Source organism: Pteropus vampyrus, unplaced genomic scaffold (assembly GCF_000151845.1).
Source record: "Pteropus vampyrus isolate Shadow unplaced genomic scaffold, Pvam_2.0 Scaffold1000003180, whole genome shotgun sequence".
Classification (NCBI taxonomy): Eukaryota; Metazoa; Chordata; class Mammalia; order Chiroptera; family Pteropodidae; genus Pteropus; species Pteropus vampyrus.
Window position 1 is genome coordinate 29246 of NW_011917582.1, and position 20282 is coordinate 49527.

At 39.0% G+C, this 20282-nt stretch overlaps 1 long non-coding RNA gene across 1 annotated transcript; it reads right to left on the reverse strand.

Moving 5' to 3' along the window:
• Positions 1-7111: 7111 nt before the first annotated feature.
• Positions 7112-9832, reverse strand: LOC105311317. The gene is made up of 4 exons (XR_897658.2): positions 9685-9832; positions 9252-9308; positions 8196-8280; positions 7112-7142 (listed from the first exon to the last, which is right to left on the reverse strand). It is a non-coding gene; the product is annotated as an uncharacterized LOC105311317 (long non-coding RNA).
• Positions 9833-20282: the final 10450 nt, after the last annotated feature.

Consider the following 20282-nt stretch of genomic DNA (forward strand, 5'->3'; position numbering starts at 1 on the left):
ATGTATTTTAGGATTAAAACCATTAAATACAGTATTTCTTGGAAAGCCACCTAATCCAAAACTATTTAGTCGCTTAGGCTTCCTTATTTCTCAGATTTCCTTGCATGGCATCTTCAACATAAGACAAATCAAAGAAACAGAATGAGCACATCCTTCAAGTGCACACCCAGCATGACAGTCCTTAGGGAGGGAACGTGGTAGGGTGCCCCCTGGCTCTTTAAAGCTTCCCTACAAAGTAAAAAAAACTCCATCCCGTGGCTTCAAAAACAGCAAAAATTTAAAAAACCTAATTACTAACATAAATCAGCAATGACTCCAAATCTTATAAAACAAACTCAGAACACATGGAAAGGAGGTTTCCTCCGCAATCGTGTCTAATTTAGAGGTAGCGATTATAGGAAGAGAGATCCTAGCTGTGTAGCCATTACTCAGCTCTCAGGAAAAGCATGAAAACAAGAGCAAATCAACAGAATCTGTGTATGTCTCCAAATGCCTTAAAAATAGCTGATGTTTACAACTGACGGTTTGACTGTCAAAGCAAAGTTCAATAAAATCAACGAAAACTGTATTTTTCTAAAAATATTTAAAGCTACAAATTTTTAATAATATAGAAACTTTAAAAAAGTTAAGGAGATTTACTTCAAAGTCAACTAGTGCAAAGAAATAACACATTACAAGAGATTTTATGAGTCATGGGAAATGTTTGCTTTCAGTTTTCAAACAAGTGTGTACATTCTGACAAATTTGAAGTGACAGCCGTATTTCTTGGAAAGCCACCTAATCCAACTGTTTAAAAGCAAATATACTGGCAAGAGTCACTCTGTTATGAACAGGGTCTCTTATCAAATGAAGGTGAGTTCTAAGCTGTTGGAAAATACAATCCTCATTTTAGAGAGAACCACGGGGTTTCAAAGAATCTCTTAGTTCTGGAATTGGGGACAACAAAACAACCTACAAAAAGTCATAAATACAACACGTGAAGTATTTTTGAAAAGTGAAGGAGAAAAAAAGTATTCCTCTTGTAAGTACATAATGATTTACTATCATGCTATTCTAGGTACGATAATGTGGGATATGGCTAGACTGAGAGCGTGCAAGGAGGGCAGGTCCACAGGAAGAGAAGGCAGCTTTATGCCTGGCAGTCTCACAGGCTAGAGACCTAAACTGCGATGTGAGGAAGGCAAGGCAGATAGGACTGGAGGGTCCAAGACCTGGAGAGGAGGAAGAGCAACGAGAAAGCAAAGAAATGAGACAGCTTCTTGAGATGCTTCCCCTCCAGACAAATGTTTTTTCTGGAAATGGAAGAGCAATATTTGTTTCCACAATTGTAGACATGTAAACAAAAACTTTAAGTGATCTCAGTTACTAATTACATGCAGATCCTGCCTATTTCAAATCTCGTCCTGACCACCAACCTTTTCATACTCCTATAATTCAATTTATAGGACATCTCTAAGTGACTATCTTGTCAATGATGAGTGCTGATCCAGCGTAAGGTGGATTTATCACTTCTACCCCAACAGCTGCTGAGAAACTGAGCTCCACTGCTCCTGGATCCAAATCTAGCTGCACAGTCTTCTAGGGAAATGAACCTGGGCTGTGACCTAATGGCTACCATAAAGACACTAACCATTCCTGGGTTTATGGAATTCCAAGAAGGGTGAGAACCATTTTGCATTACTAAGAAATTCTTTCAAATCACACAAAACTTTCTGACATTTCTACAGCTCCCCTTTCAAGAGTTCTGCAAATATCTGGCTTAAAGAAAAAGAGATCGTAGTGCGTGTTTAAAAAATAAAATCAAGGCCTAGACATTATCCAGTACAAGGGCCAGCCCCAACCTTCACTCTCAACTGCCCCTAAACATCTGCACTCAGATGTCTCTCAGATATGGACCACTTTTGTCCAGGCTTCCTAACTTGATAAGCATGGGGATTCCACCCGGGTTGCTCAGAGAACCCAGAGCACCCTTCCTTGGCTTCTCTCCCGAGCACAGCACAAATCCAACCAGCTGCCAAATGCTGTCACTTTCACTTCTCCAGCTCTCTCATGATACTCCCCTCCTTTCTAATATACTGCCCGGACTCAGGCCCTCTTTGCACCTCTTCAATTAACACAGACAACACCGCTTGGGATCTGATCAGTCTCTTTATCTTCAAGCCCAGGATAAACTTATCTAAAACACAGATCTTAACACTCATAACTCTGTCTTCATGAAAACTGTAATGCTTCTGTGATTGAATTCAGAATAAAACCATCTTTTCATGTTTTCTTCTTTTAAGAGCATGTCAGTAAAAGTGCAGATTCCAGCTCTACCACTTATTAGCTACAAGATTCTAGACAAGTAACCTCCTTGTACCTCTGCGTACCCATCTGTAAAACAGGCATCAGCATCTCCCCAATAAAGCTGTCCTCGGGATTAAATGAGTTGATACATACAAAACACTTAAAACAGTGCCTAGCACACAGAAAACACAGGTTATCATGACTATCCCACTCCCTGCCTACCTCACCCAACAGACTTTTTGTACTGTCAGAAGCATTTGTTCATTCTACCCACAGACACGTTGAGTCTTACCTTGTATGCTAGGAGATGGAGATGCAAATATGCATAAATGTGTTCTGCCCTCTCCTGCCTCCATGTCTGGGCCCCTCCACATCCTTTTTGCCCCCAAAGCCCCTTCTCATCTGCAGACATCCCACTACTCCTCACGGTGCAAACCCAATCAGATAGGCCTCTCCAGGATGAGCCCGTGGTTCTTCCATGTCGTCTCATCAGTCCGTATCTTCCTATCAGTGAATCTCCCATAGGACTTTTGGTTTGTTGTTCATAAGTCTTAACGGTCTCCCTTATGTTACAATTTCCTATGCAGATACTATGTCTGTTCCGCTCAATAGATGGAAAAGAATGCCTCATTCTTATCTCTGTAGCACCTTCCAAAGTACCTTATACATCACATGGGAGGTCAGTCCACATTACTGAATAATTTGTGTTTAAAAATATTTATATTTTACAAATATTATATACTGTGGGCTAGGCCTACCTTTCATCTTTTCAAGAAATGTGCCTGTGTTACTTCTACTGGGGCTGCATCCTTTACCTGTAGGTTGGTGATGGAGCCAAATGTGATCTCGGTCGTCTTATAACTCTCTTGAAACTTTACACAGCTAAATATTAAAATAAAAAAAAACTAAAGTATTGATACATGCAACAACATGTACTGATCTCAATGGTATTATGTTAACTGAAAAAAGCAAATCTCAAATGGTTATATACTGTATGATTCCATTTATATAATAATTTCAACTGTAAAATTTTGATGACAGTTGCATAACTGTAAACTTACTAAAACTAATTTAATTCTACACTTACAACATGTCAATTTTATAGTATGTAAATTATTTCCATAATGCCACTTCAGCCAAAATAAAAGAAAGAAGAAAAGGAAGGAAGGAAGGAAGGAAGGAAGGAAGGAAGGAAGGAAGGAAGGAAGGAAGGAAGGAAGGAAGGAAGGAAGGAAGGAAGGAAAGAAAAAAAGAAGGAAGATTAGTCCTATGTTTATTTACACAGAAACAATGGGAATATACATTTACCATAACTGGAGCTGAAACTACCAAAAAGCAGATGAACTTTTGACCACATAGGTCAGGTTTAATAAACACTTTTGAAGGCCTGTGAATTTTTCTCTCAGCAACAGATAGATTAATGAAGTAACTATCAGCATCGATTCAAAAACCTACCATGGTAACTAATAGTCTTTGAAAATATTCTGCAAAAAATAAAAACTACATGGGCTAGGTAATAACCTTGAAAACACCAAAACACTTTTAAGATTTGAATTTCATGATCTCTGAGATTCCTTTCAGCTCTTTGATTCTGAGTCCTTTCCACTGCTTTTTGGGGGGGCAGGGGAGACATCACAACAAATTTAACCATTATCAATGGGCTTCCATATTACTTCCATATCATGCAAGTTCCCTACTGCTGATGTAATGCAAACATGAATTCCTATTCCTTCGAGGGCCGAAGGGATCAGATGTTTTACAACATGCCCTCTCCCATCTCCTCACTCTCTCTCTCACATCAGGTTCTACTTCCTTGCTCTTTTTAAACCAAACCTCTCATTTCCAAAGATTTCTTCCTAGAGTGGTGCAAAAACCCCAAAATCTGTATAATAGAGATCTGCAAAACATCCAGCTTACTAATAATGAATTGAAAGTCATATAATGTTTATAAGTAGGGAATTTTTATTTTATATGTGAGGCACAAAAACAGAGAAGCTACTTCAATGCTGCATTTCCATCTTTACTCATCCTGAAATACCTGTCCCCTACCCCCGTCTAAGAACATGCACTTGCCTTCTGTTTCACAAGAACAGGAGGCTGTAAGGCCTGAGTTCTACTCCCATTCTCTATGTCCCAAAATCTCCTATCTCCACAGGCTACTCTCTCCACTTGTACTCCATGCTGGTTTTTTGTCCACTGTCATTTCCTCTCCCCTGTACTTTCAGTGCTTTTTCTTCTTTGGGTACTGTTCTTGTCATCTATTCTCTTATTAAAAATCGTGAAATATGAAGATGGACTAAACATTAGATCATATAAAGAACTTTTAAAATTAGTTTCAAGTATACAGTACAACGGTTAGACATCTATGTAGTTCATAAAATGATCCTCCTAATTGCTCCCTCCCTCCCCTGGCCTTCCACCTAGCCAACATGTTAATGCTAACTGCATTCCCTATGCCGCGCTCCTCATCCCTGTGACCAACTATCAACTACTAATTTGTGCTCCTTTAACTCTTCAGCCCGTTCTCCCGGCCCCTCAAGTCCCCTTCCCTCTGTCCATCACCAAATTGTTCACTATATTTGTGAGTCTGTTTTTGATTAGTTTGTTCTTTTTGTTCCTTAGATTCCACATATAAGTGAAATCATACAGTATTTATCTTTCTCTGTCTGACTCATTTCACTCAGCATAACCTTCAGGTCCATTCATGTCATTGCAAATGGTAGGATTTCATCTTTTTAATGGCTGAGTAATATTCCATTGCATATACAAACCATACTTTATCTAATCATCTGTTGGTGGGCATTTAGGTTGCTTCCATATCTTGGCTATTGAAATTGTGCTGCCATGAATATTAGAGTGCATAGGTCTTTACGAATTATTGTTTTGGTTTTCTTTGCATAAAGACTCAGAAGTTCAATTTCTAGGTCAAAAGATATATTCATTTTTAATTTTTTGAGAAATCTCCAGACTGTTTTCCATAGTGGTTGCACCAATTTGCAATCTCACTAACAGTGTATGAGAGTTCCCTTTTCTCTGCATCCTCGCCAACACTTGTTTTTTGATTTATTGATGATAGCCATTCTTATATGTGTGAAGTGATATCTCATTGTGGTTTTAATTTGCATTTCTCTCATGATTAGCAACCTCAAGCATCTTTTCCTCTTTGGAGAAGTATCTGTTCAGGTCTTCTGCCCATTTTTAAATTGGATTGTTTGTTTTTTGTTGTTGAGTTGTATGAGTTCTTTGTATATTTTGATATTAACCCCTTATCAGATGTCTCATTAGCAAATATCTTCTCCCAAACAATCGGTTGTCTTTTTGTTTTGTTGATGGTTTCCTTTGCTGTACAAAAACTTTTTAGTTTGATGTAGTCTCATTTGTTTATTTTTTCTGTTGTTTCCCTAAAGGACTTATTTTTCATTGCCTGGGTGTAAAAATAGTATTGTGGTTTGGTAAGAAATTGTCCTTACTTTTTAGAGATACACACTGAGGTACTTAGTCACGAAGATAAATTTTAGATAGTTCCGCATAAACAAAACTCTTTCGATGCAGAAAGTCCATCTGTCTGGTGTTGTACCCTCACCCCCATTTAAAGGCAAACGCCTCAAAACAGTCTCTATATCTGTGTTCACTTCCTCAGCCCCATTACTTCCTCTACCCCATTCCACTCCACTGACTGGCCCCCCAAGTGCTCTGACCAAGGTCACCAGTGAACTCACTGCCCTCCAGGTACCTCCTCTCTGAGCTCTTACCTCTTAGTGCCACACCTCACTTGCACTGGCAATACTGGCACTTTCTATTTGAAAGGCTCTCTCTTTTGTGCTCCACGACATTGATTTCCTGCTGCTTCTCCCGCATGACCCCTCTTGTTTTGTCTCTCTGCAACAGGTTTGCTTATTTTTGCTTTCACTCTCAAAATGTTAAATTTCCGAGACTTCAGTTCCTAGATCTCTTCCAATTTTACACTTCCAAGTTTTTACTATATGGAGGTCACAGACTCCTTTGCAATTTAATGAATGTGAAAACTCTTTCCTTAAAAAAAAGCCTACACACTACACACCACACACACACAAACACACACACACACACACACACACACACACGACCATATGCATGGTTCTAGAACCCTTGCAGCTGCAAGCTCTTCCACAGGTCCTCCAGGACTCTGACTCCTACGCACTTTTTAAATTCCAACCTACCTCTCTTTCCTCAACTACCATTGATAGGCCCACAACTTTTATCTTTCCCCTGAGTTTACACTCACATATAAAGAAACTTCTTACAGCTCTTACCAAATATAATAGTCCTAGAGGGCATCTCCCTCTCATGCCTCCTCTATCTTAGCCTTTCTCTTCCCCGTGGCACAAGCAGAGTGAGTATATCTGTAGTTCCCTGAACATGCCTCACACTCACACTTCTGAACTTCTGTTCTGATGCCCTCTGCCTGCTGTGCCTTCCCCACTTTCCCACAGCAAACACTGAATCATCTTTCCAAAGCCCCATCAGCAAAACACGCTATGTCTCATATTTCACAATCTTTCGTGTCTTGTTTTGAAGATAGGGACATTGAAATTTTACCTGCAAACCACCACACACCAGCACACTTATTGGGACTAGTTGAATTAATGAGTGAATTATTAAAGTGAACAGAAAAGGAGAAAGGTCACACAGAACATGGGTCTGAACTGTGTTTCAAAAAAAAGCTAACAAAACTAACATAGAAGAACGGAAGAAAAATGCTATATAATCCCATATTGCCTAATCTACAGCAATATTCACAACTGCTTCATTACCTTAATCATATCATTAGTTTCTCCAGCAACGGGATTTGAGTTCTTCAATTTCTTTCTCCAATTCTAAACATTAAAAAAAAAAAAAAAAAGATTCTGGTTAATTACTTAAAAAAAAAAATCAGAACACATTTCAAAAGCAGCAGATATTTTGAGAAAATATTAACTTCACCCACTATTACCTTTTATTTTCCTTTTTATTATGGAAAACTCCAAACAAATAAAAGTAGAGAGAATGGTATGATTAATCTCCATGTACCTATCACCTTGATTTAGTTCATGGCCCATCTTGTTTCATTCTGACCAGTATTCACTTTTTCCTTTCCCTCTTTTCTTACCCGTCCAGATAAATTTTAAAGCAAATTCCAGACATTATATTGTTTCAGCTGTGAATAACTTCTTACTGTCAAGCAACAACTCTCCTCATGTTAAACATACATGTTAATCTATTTCATCAATTCATGGCTAGGTCTGGAGCCTGGAACACTTTTCCAAGTTAATTACTCCCTTTATCAAAAACTGATCCAACCCCCCTTTTCGAGTAGACAATAAATCTTGGCTATTAGGCAAGGCAATTAACATTTGTTAAGTCACTGGACATTCAAGTATTAACGGACACATACTAAAAAGGATACTAATAACTTTACCCTTCTGAAATGGAAAAGAGAACCTGAATAGAAAATCAATCAACTTCAGCAAAAAAATATAATTCAAAATTCTAGAAATGGAAATCTTTTATTACTTTACGTAGGTCCCTTTTTCCTTCTTTGGGTTCACAACCTTGTGTCTCTAACATTTCAACTGACGACACTCAAAGATATGCCTGACTCAGAAGAATACACAATACAAATGAAGGAAAAAATGTACTTAACATTAACAAATTGTTTCTAAAAATCCTCCTCCCTGACTTTAATAATTCAAAAGTAACTGCAGTTTAGAGATACGAGATACTAAAAAAATATCAGTCAAATGGTTAGAATGTTAAATAACAGATTCTACTACACTAAGATTTTACTGGATTCACTGATAGACAAAATAAGCCAATGTACTATTAAAAAAACTAATTTTAACCACAACTAAACGATACTGTTATCAAGATGAATATTTTCAACTCTATACCTGTACATCTTGATTTAGCTTTCTGAATTAGCATCATCTGTTTCTTGGCAAACTTGATAAGATCTTCCTTGGGCAATGTTTCCAGCTGAAAGATGTAGTGACATTATCAATTTGTTATAACTCATTTTTCTACTACATCACAAAAAAGAAAAAGTCTGCCTAAAAATAAAAACATTCTACTGAATAAATCCTTGTCAGCCGAACACCATTTTAAAATGAGCAAATAAGCAACTACTATGAAATGTAAAAAAAGAGCACATATCCTCTTAAATACAGATATTGTTGTCAGAGGTTAAAACACACTCTAGGTTTTGATTTACCATAAAAATAAGGGACTGAGACTAATTATACTTAAAGTTCCTAGAGCTGTAAAATTATTTCATTCTATTCAAGGCTGAAAATGTCTTTGGCTACATGAAAATATGGAAGTATACTTCCTACAGCAATAAGATGAAACAGGTTGCATTTAGGCTTTAACTAAATAATCAAGCAAAATTACTTTACTCATTGGCTCGGTTTTCTAAACTGTGAAATTGGGATAACGATAGTAGTTATCTCATGGCTGCCATGAAGCTGAAATGAAGTAACTTGAGTGCTTAGGGAAGGGCCTGAAACTTAGTATGCAAGCAATAAGCCACTACCTTTGAGAATCACTGAATGGTAAACGTTGGTAGGGCCATAAAAATTACTCCATTCACCCTTCTCTTTTCACTTAGGAGGAGAGGCACCTACAGAAGGGAGTCCCTTGGCTCCTACCTATGTCACTGTTTTTTCCATTACATAAGTCCTCATAAATTAAGACTGCTTTGTTTAATGTCTGAAAAATTGCAGAATAGCTCAGCAGTGCCAATCAGCAGCAGGAAGTAAACAAAAGTCAACTCTTTTCATACCAGTTAAGTTAAAAAGAAAAGATGAGTGACTGTATTAATTAAAATTGAGACTTCCTGGAGAAAGGCTATTTCTTTTAAATAGGCCACCGTCCTCCCCATGCCCAAATTTTCCAATTCATCACCCTTCCACTCTTCATGGAGTCTGCTAGTCAAGTATTCTTTTCACCTTAGACTTCCCGGTTCCAGGGCTGGCTGATGAAGCCACCGCCTCTTGAACAGGATCCTGCAAAACAAAATCAAACCCAAGTGATCAAAAGAACTCTTTTCCTAATCCCAGAAAGAATGCGTGGAAACTTGAGCGGTAAAAATAAATGAATAAACCTTTCCGTGAACTCAAGTGAAGGAAAGCGTTAACGTGAGAACGAGAACTGGGGGAAGGAGAGCGTCTTTGGCCGTGGCAAATCGTATACAAGTGGCTCTAAGGAGCCGGGTCATCACGAGGGACGGAGTCTGGGGAAGATGAAAGACCCGGGGAGCGCGGGACTGCGGGTCGCAAAGGGGAGGCTGCCGAGCCCTCACACGGGGCCCACCCCTGCGTCCAAGCGCAGCTCGCCCAGCTGGTGGGCCCCAATCCGAGTCCTCCGCCCAGGCCGCGTTACCTCCATGGCAGCCATGCCACCGGGATTCCGCAGCTCTGCCACCTCCGCACTTCCGTCTGCGGCCGCCTCTGATGTAGCCTCGACTTCAGGTCAAAGGTCCGGCTACCCAGGACCGGCCCCACCCTCGCGTCTCCATCACTACGCCCGGAGGTGCTTGCGCTTCCTCTTCCGCTTCTACATCCTGCAGGCGGTCCCAACAATCCCCCACCTCTCTATCCCCTGCTCTGCCCCAAGCCCTGTCTTGAGTGACTGCGGACCTAAGGAGAGGGATGAGTTCGGCTAGTTCACCGGGTCAGACCCTGGTGCTGGGTGTCACAAACCTTGGTAGGTTCCTTGGTAGGTTTAAATCCTGCCACTGCCATATATTAGCTGTGAGAACTTGAGCCAATTACCCTCAGAGCCTCATTTTCCTTAGGATAATGGGAATATTGCGTTGGAGGACAGGTACCTCAAAAGGTGTCTAGGAGAAGCCCCCTGAGTGCCTGCCAGACAGTTGCTTTTGAGGGGTTTTTTAGGCAGATGTCAAATCCGGTTCCCAGTAAGCTCGCTGGGGAACTGATAGAATTAAGGCTGAGGGCCTTTCCAGGAACTGGCATTTCTTGGCTCTCAGGAGACCAGGAGCAGGTCCCCAGGAGAGCTCTGCTCAAGAGGGGCTCTGTACTGTTGCTGTTGTGGGAGTAAGCAAGAGAGCCGGTCTCAGGGTCCGAGATGGGAGGAGATACCAAATGAGAGAGGAGGAGGGAGGGAGAGAGAGAGACAGAGACAGCGACAGAGACAGAGGCAGAGACAGCAAGGTATCCTCACTTCTGAGTGCACAACCATTAGATTTACTGTCCGGTCACCAAAGCTACTGTTGTGTCCTGATTGGTGCTCCAGAAGCCTCCTGTTTGCTCATATGGTTTGCTGTCACCTTCACCTTTCCCATTATGTTTATAACAGATGCCAATTAACTGAGGTAACTTGAATGTATAACGTAGTTCTCTGTGGTATGAAATGGCCAAAAGGATGTGAAGAGGCAGCATACAGTATTATCGAATAAAGGCTAGGTAATGATTACTAAGTAAAGAGTTATATAACCAATAGAGAAAGAATTACTGTGGACCTTATAGTGGCCTTCCAAACCATGGTGACCCTTCCTGTTTGATAGTGTAGCACCTAGTTTTGGGCTAGGATTGGTTTATAACCTAAGGTGAGGTATTGGACTTCTATTTACTATGTTGGTTTAGTGATAACATTTTCTATTTCTTTGAATATGATGGAGGAATCATACAGCCCTGATTGCAGTTGGCAGACATTTGCCACTATTTGGCAGCCTGAGGCCAAAATTGGTAACAGGAAGAAGGCAGAGCCTAGACAGTCACAGAGGAGTGAAGCTAAAGTCCTGATCAATCTACGATGAGTGGAATATGTCAATAAAGCCCCTTTATTACGTGATCCACTGAGCATTGGGATTTGCTGTTACTCGTATGCCATTACACATCGTTAGTCAATTATTTACGGGATTTAAGTAAGCTTAGAACCAAAACTACAGAGATATTTGTTCTATCTATTAATATGAAGGACTTTAGAGGATGTTTTTCCCTTGCAGTATGGGATGCAGTCTAGGATCAGGAATCGCATTGAATTTTCATATCTTTTTATGTTTCTTTAATCTGGAACATTTCCATAGCCTTTCTTGGTCTTTTAGAAAATTGACGTTTCTGATATTTGGGAAAACAAAGAAAAAAACCCAAAGAGAAAACAAACAATCAAGCTCATAGCTACAGAGAGCATATTGGCAGTTGCCAGAGGTGAGGTAGAGGTGGTCAAAAGGTACAAACTTCCAGTTATAAAATAAATAAATTACAGGGATGTAATGTAAAGCTTGGTGACTATAGTTAATACTGTATTACATATTTAAAAGTTGCTAAGAGTAGATTTTAAGTTATCACAAGAAAAATTTTTGTGGTGATGGTCATTAACTAGACTCACTGTGGTCATCGTCTCCCAGTATATACAAATACGTAATCATTATATCGTACAACTGAAACTAATATAATGTTATATGTTGATTATATATCAATTTTTTAAAAAGAATTAAAAATTGACAGCTTTAAAAACTATAGTCCTCCCCACCTTTTGTGTTTTCAATTAACATTCAGTAAAATTGAATTTTCTCTTGTTCTTTGACTTTTAATACACTTACAGACTTATAGCATCACCAGCATAGTCAGGTTTTGGAACAGTTTTATCGTCCCCCCCCCGCAAATTCCTCCATACTACTCCATTGTAGGCAGAAAATCCTCCCATCTCTAATCACTGTCGACCATGATCTCTTCTTTGTCACTATAGTTTTATTGTTTCATGAACATCATATAAATGGAAACTTACAATACGTAGCCTTTTGAGACTGGCGTCTTTCCATTAGCAAAGTGCCTTTGAGTTCACCATTCATCATTTATCATCCATCATCAAGTTGGATTTATCAATAATTTGTTCCCCTTTATTGTTAAGTAACATCATTGTACGGATGTACCACAATTTATTCATTCACTAGTTGCAGGATGTTTGGGTGTGTTTCCAGTTTGGGTGATTATGAATGCTATAGAAATTGAAAATAGAGTCACTTGCCAATGTGTTTGTCAACAATATGTGCTAGGTTGCTGGGCACATTGTGTGCTAGATGGAGACTGCTTTGTGTTAACTAGCGCGGCTCACATAATGCAATGGGACGTGGCAAGGCTCTGCCTAAGTAAAACTATCTTCTTTACCAGCTTGGCATGGTGCTACAATTCCCTTCTTATTCAGTTTAGTTGACAAAGGTGGGGCATTATCTCCAGAAGAGTCTCATTACAATGAACTTCTTACTTAGAGAGAGTCCTGACAGACACCTGATCTTTTTTGTTAGTATATTAGCAAGTTTTAGTTCAGGAAACTTAGTTATTGGCTCTTTAGAGCTTCAGTTATAGCTCTTCAAAATAAATATGGACCTTGCCCGCTTATGGTACGGGATAAGAAACTGAGGTCTGAGTTGTTAAAGGCTATAAAATGGTTGGTGGCAGAGCCAGGACCAGAACTGAGATTTCCTGGCCCTTAGGGTAATATTTTCTCCTTAATCACAAAAATATTACCTACATGTTATTACATTATAGAGTCACATGAATATAGTGTAGCCAGTCAGCATCACATTTTAATTTATTAAGTAATTTTTAAATAATATTTAAAAAACAATTTACCATGATTCTTAGATGTTCATATTGGTAAATTCTTATTTCTACTTTAAGTCAGGATGAGCTTCTATATATTTAGGGCTTCTATAACAAAGTACCACAGACTAGGTAGCTGAAACAGGAGAAATGTATTGTCTGACAGTTCTGGAGGCTCCAAGTCCAAAATCAAGGTATTGGCAAGATTAGTTCCTTCTGAGGGCTGTGAGGGAAAGATGTGTTGCAAGCCCACCTATTTGGTTTTGAGATGGCCATCTTCTCCCTGTGTCTCTTCACATTGTCTTCCCTCTGTGTCTGTGGCCGACCTTTCTCTTTCATAAGGAAACCAGTCTTATTGGATCAGGGCCCACCCTAAGAAACCTCATTTTAAGTTGATCACCTTTATGTAGACTCCCGATCCAAATAAGGTCACATTCCAAGGGTCTGGGGGTTAGGACTTCATATGAACATATGAATATAGGTACAGTTAGCCTAAAGCAATCATCCTCTTGAAAAGGCACATGTGACAAACTCCAAACAGGAGATTCAGGAAAATTATGTCACAGAGGAACTGGGAGGAAACAGCTGAAGATGGCAAAGGACAGTGATGTTAATGCCTATGGTTGGGAGCAGAGTAAATGACTGGCAGAGCAGCCCCAGGGGGAACCTGCTGGTTGACAATCGCAAATGAACAGACATTTGACTCTATCATCTATGTTTTTTTAGGCTTTTCGGGTTTAAGAGAAAAGTTGCAAGAATGATACAAAGAATTTCTGTGTATCCTTCACCCAGATTAACAATTTACCACATTTGCTTTATCATTCTCTCTCTATTATTTTTTCTAAGCCATCGAGAGTAAATTACAGACATCATGCCCCTTTATTCCTAACTACTTCATTGGATTTCCTTAAAACAAAGGCATATCTTAAATAATCACAATAGAAAAAATCAAAATCAGGAAATCAACAATGATACTTTAATCTATAGACCTTATTCATATTTTACCAATTATCCCATCAATGTCCTTTGTAACAAAAGGCGCGGAGAACCTGCTGATCCAGGGTCCAATGCATGTAGTTGTTATGCTCTTTAAATCCAAACAATTCTTCACTTTTTGTCTATCATGACCTTGACATTTTTGAGGATGACAGGCGAGAAATTTTGTAGGAGATCCTTGAATTTGGATTTGCAGGTCGTGCAGTTTGGAAGGAATATCAGTGAAGCCGTGTTGTATCATACTGTGTCATATAATGTTGATGTGTATCATTACTGGTGATGTTAACTTTAACTATTTGTTTAAGTTAGTGTCTGCCGAATTTCTTCACTGTAAAGTTACTGTTTTTTTCCTTTTGAATTAATAACTATCTTGTGAGAGATGCTTTGAAACTATGTAAATACCATACATCAAACTTTTACCCACCAGTTTTAGCACCCATTGACAATTCTTGCTTGAAACACTCATCAATTTTATGAGTGTTTCTAATTCTTCTAAGTTTATTGGGCATTCTGTAAGAAAAAACCTTATCTTCTCCCTTCTTCATTCATTCATTCATTTATTCATTAATTTCTAGAACGATGGATTCAGGGATTCTTATTTCATTCTATGGGTTACAATGGATTATTAATGTTATCTTTTTTGATGTGTAAATTGTACTAGATTTCGTCAATGGGAGAACCTTCAAGCCAATTCCTGTGTTCTTTTACACGTCTTTATTCTTATTAGAGATTTTTCTCATTTTTTGGCACAAAAACGTATTTTAGATTAATCTTAAACTTTTGCTGCCCCAACCTGGAATCAGCCATTTCTCTGAGGAGACCTGGTTCCTTTTCATGGAGTATGGTGTTTAGAAACCAGGACCTGGCCAGACAGTGTGGTCACTGCTACTAGGTGTCATTGCTTCTAGGCCATATATGTACCTGTACATATATGTGTACACACATTTTGATACACAGAATAATGTCCCCAAAGATGTCTACGTCTTAACCATGGAACCTGTGAATATATTACCTTACATCCAAAAGAAACTTTGCAGATGAGATTCAGGATCTTGAGATAGCGAATAATCCTGTGTGATCCGGGTGGGCCTAATGTAATCACCAGGGTCCTTATAAGATGCAAGAAGTCAGGGAGGAGAGAAGATGATATCCTGCTGGTTTTGAAGATGAAGGAAGAGGACTGTGATCTAAGGAATGTGACTTTTAGAATCTGGAAAAAGTGAGAAAATGGATTCTCCCCTGAAGCCTTCAGATGGTGCTACCAAACACTAACTTTAGACCTGCAGTACCGTAACAGAATAAATTTGTGTTACTTTTAAAAACTACTAAGTTTGTGGTCATTTGTTACAGCAGCAGTAAGAAACTAATATAAAACTAGGGAATATATGCATGAGTCTATATATTTAAATATATGTATACATACATATGTGTATGTACACATGGATATCTTTTTTGTTTAGTGAAAACTACGAATTCATAATAATACTTGTTTTATTTCAGCATCACAGAGATCATTCTAGCTTCCTTCTTTCCATTTTCGTAGCTCTCTTCTCTGATATTGAATAGCCCAGGCCTCATTATCTACAGCGTATTTATATTTTTCCTCGGTATTAGTATTAAGATAACATTGTTTCAGAATTTCTAACCCATAGTACTGTGAGAAATAAACCTACTAACTAGACTTCAACATTTGTTTTTTTTGTTTGAGGGCAAATGGTTAAAATATTACGTTCAAAATTACTTGGGTTACTTCTTTTCCTTTAGCATGGTTATGTTATTCATTTGAAATTCAGTTAGATTGCTGTAATTTATTTCTGCTTATAGTACATTTTCTTTTTTTTATTAAATTAATTAGGGTGACTGATTAATATCATTATATAAGTTTCAAATGTACAATTCTTTCCTACATCATCTGTATATTGCATTGTGTGCTCAGCACCCAAAGTCCAGACTCATTCTGTCATCATACATTTGCCCCTTTTGACCCGCATCTACCTCCTTGCACTCCATTCTCCACTGTTAACTACCATACTATTGTGTGTGTCTAAAAGTTTCTTGGTTTGTTTCTTTTGTTTGTTTCTTGCCTTCTGTTTTTTATCCCACATATGAGTGAAATCACATCGTTCTTGTTTTTTTTTTTATGTCTTATTAATTTCGCTTAGCATGATACAAGATCCATCTATGTCATTGCATATGGCAGTATTTCATCTTTTTTTATGGCTGAGTAGTATTCCATTGTATGTATGTACCACTTCTTAATCCGGTCATCCATCGAAGGACACTTAGGTTGTTTCCATGTCTTGGCTACCATGAAGACTGCTACGGTGAACATAGGGGTATATGTATCTTTACCAATAAATATTTTCCAAACTTTTGGATAAATAACCAGAAGAGGGATTGCTGGGTAACATGGGTAGCTCTATTCTTAATTTTGTGAAGAACCTCCATACTGTTTTCTATAGTGGGTGTATCAATGTACATTTCCACCAGCAGTGAATGAGGGGTCTTTTTTTCTACACATCCTCTCCAAAACTTGTTATTTCTTGTCTTATTGATAATTTTTTTTCTGCTTCCTCTGCTACTGCTGATTCCTCCTCTTCCTCCGCTCTGCCCCCCGCCCCGCCTTCTATTACTTGACACTTCACTGTTTAGCAGTTTATATGTAGAGGTTTTGTTTTTCCAGTACGTGTTGCTGAAGTGCAAGTTTCAATTTTATTTTACCTGCACTGCTGGGGCTTCCAGGTTCTCTGTAGGGCGGTGTTTCCCAGGCTGTGGGACAGCCCCACATTCCCTGAGGAAGTGGGCATTTCCTTTACAACATGGTTACCTTGGTCTCGAGGCACTACTCCTGTGAATTTGAAGTGACGGGCTATGGTTCTCCCGGCCTGTATGTTCCCAGAGTCACCTTCTGTAGCCAGAAGCTGTAAGCATAGGCACACTGAATTGACCTAGCTGCTTCTTCCAGGCTGCATCAGTATATGGGGGAGGCATGGGAGTGGGTTCACTCATCAGCAGCTCTGCTCTTCCTAGTGGGTTTAGCAGCAATGAGTGCAGACCTCTTAGCTGAAAACTTTTCTAGCCCTTTCACAATTGACTAAGTGAGGAATTTACTGCTGGTCAGACCATAGCGGGATGGGCTGGGTGGGCTCCTGCATCTGTGGAATTCTTTCACGCTGGTAGGCTGTGGAATACAGTGACCCTTTACACCGCTTCTCTTTTCCTAACCCTCGGTCTAGCCTCTTTATATGCCGACCACCCAGGCTTGACTGCTGTCTCTGCCCCTCCTGTTTGCTCAGTGGGATTGCACCCTGACCCTTCTCTGCTATCTCTTCTGCTGGGGCTGTGGTAAGCACCAGACTGCACTTGGCTTTCATCTCCTTCCTTTCCCCCCTTACCCCCACTATCTCCACTCAGATATACCCACTGTCAGATTCCTCAGTGTGGGGACCTCCTAGATGTTTTTGTATGTCAAGCAGAGAATCCTTTGCTGAATTTTAGCTATCCAACTTATTTTAACTTCAAGGGGGGATACCCGGAGGTCCTCTCACACTGCCATGCTGCTTACATCACTATTACATTATATTTCCTACCCATACAAAACATTAACATGGTTCTAAATGTCAGAATTCTTAAAGAAACATATACTCAGTGTCATGGTTAACTTTCTGTGTCGACTTGACTGCTTCATGTGATGCCCAGATGTTTGGCTCTTATTGGGTCACATAATCAGTGTGTATGAGAATGTTCTTGAATGAAATTAGTATTTGAATTAGTGGACTTAGTAAAGCACTTAGCCCTCTCTGATGTGGGAGGGCATCATCCAGTCTGTTGAGGGCCTGACTAGTAGAGGAGGTAAGAATTCTGCATTTTCTATCTGATTGCTCGAGCTGGGACATTGATCTTCTTCTGCCTTCAGTGCTCCTCGTTCTCCAGCTATCAGACCCAGACTGAAATCGACACCATCAGTTATCTTTTAACATCTTGTATTAGCATGGTACATTCGCTACACTTGATGTGATATCGATTCATTATTATTAACTAAAGTCTCAGGGTGTACTTCTTTGCATTGTTTTATATTCTGTGAATTTTGACAAATGTATAATGGAATATATTCACCATTACAGTATTCCACATACTAGTCTCACAGCCCTAAAAATCCCCTGTTCTTTCATCTATTTGTCTGTTTCTTCCTCCTTCTAAACATTTGCAACCACTGTTATTTTTTACTGTCTCCACAGTTTTGCCTTTCTTATATATTTTTTAATGACTTTAGTCCTCTGCTTTTCAATTGAATTTTTTTTACTAACTGCTTTGTCAAATTTTAATGGCCTTCTTTAACTCTCACCTATTACCTGTACAACAATGTTATTTTGTTATATGAATTATAGACTTATTGTAGAAAATGTCATCTCATCTAAATGACTCATTGCCCTTTATATACACATCTCAGATATCTGATGAGAGTTATCTTAAGTGAAAAGAAAGATATTACTGGGTCACATGATCAGGCAATCAGCTGATAGGAAGTGTAGATGGAGTGGGCCTTCTTGATCTCTAGAACTAGAGATTGGGATAGTTGTTAGAAGTGTATCACAGAACAAAAAGAAATATAAACTTAGTTACAATATTCACAGAGTTCATAAATTAAAAACACATTGTCATTCAGAAATGGCACAGCTCGTTCTGGTATTAATTTTTCACATGATCCTTATAAAGCCAGTGTAATGAAATTCATAGTGCCATCAACAATACAATACTCCTTAAATAAATTGATTTGGTTTCTAATGACTCAATAAAAGCAGTTCTGTCATAAGCTAACATGATGTCTTAAAGGTCATCATCTGGCTTGATCAAGGATGATATTTGGAATATTTAATGCAATAGCTCTCCTTGGCTTTGAACCATGGCCGTAGTCTAGAGCAGCATAGCATACTGCTATAATGTCACAAGATTACTATCCCTGTGTCAGATGATTCTAGAAGGACGTTTTCCAGCCTTCCTTGAAAGAGTTTCTTCTCTCATAACAAGTCAAAGCCAACACATCAGATGCATTTTTTCACTAACTTCTGCTTGCGTAGGGGCCTGAGGCCTCTCAACTAGCAGCAGTGTAGCCAAGACTCAGCCACATGGTACAAGTCTGGCTTTTACACCTGACAGAAAGGTAGAGGTTCTTTCTTTTCTTTACTCTTCTCTTCTTACACAGAGTTTACTTTCAAAACAACAGTAGACATTTAAAAACATAAGCTAGATGGGGGTCACTATTCCTCTCAAATATCTCCAATGGCTTCCCATCTCCCTGAGATAAATTCAAAGTCCTGACAGTGTCTGTCATGTCCCTATGTGATCTGACTCCCAGTTATCTCTGTGTCCTGACCTCTTACTGCTCCTTTCCACCCATTTGCACTTGCTGTTCCCTCTACTTGATCACTTTTCCTCAGATATCCACCTAGCTTATGCCTCACCTCTTTCAGCTCTTTCTTGAAATATCTTCTCAGTGAGGCCTTCCATGGCCACATAGTTATAGTATTTCAACCTGACCTTACTTCTTGTACTCTCTATTTCACTGGTTTTTAAATTTTAAAAATCTCAGTTCATCGTAAGAAATACACTTGCTATTGTTACTCAGGTATGCAGACATACATACACACACATACAAAAAACTAAAACCAAAAATTACAAACCAATGCTTACTATGGGCATGTGTAATGCATTTTATATTTTCTCATCTATGATATACATAGATCAATGAGAGAAAGAATTCCTTTCTTTTTATCCATGGTTATATCTCCAGAACCTAGAACTGTGCCTCACACATAGTAGGCATTCAATAATATACGTCGAATGATCTGAAAAAATAATAAGCTAGCACGGAAAGAAAGGGCACCATGTGTACAGTTTAACAATACAGGCATGGCTTTAAATGGCAAAGGAATCAGCCATCTCTCTAGAAATGACATTGCTCAGCCCTTGGAGACAGGCAGGGACACGGGAATGAGAACAATACCGTAGTAACCCTTTTCGGCCTACAGTGTTGTTAACTCAAGTAGCATAAGGACTGGGCCATAACCTGTGACCTTCAGAGTTAATTAACTGTGTTAAGAATATACTAGAATCTGCACAGACTGGCCTGTCTTTTATTTTTTCTTTCTTTCTTTCTTTTCTGTTAAGTTTTTGGGGTAACATTGGTTAATACAATTATATAATTTTCAGGTGTACATTATAATTTCACATCTGTATACTCTATTGTGTGTTTACCACCCAAAGTCTAGTTTCCTTTAGCTATCATATATTTGATCTGCTTTACCAATGTTACCCTCCCCCTACCCTACTATATTTGACCCCCTTTAACCGTCTACCTACCCCTTCCTCCTCCACCCCTTACCCTCTGGAAACCACTAGTCTATAGTCCATGTCCAT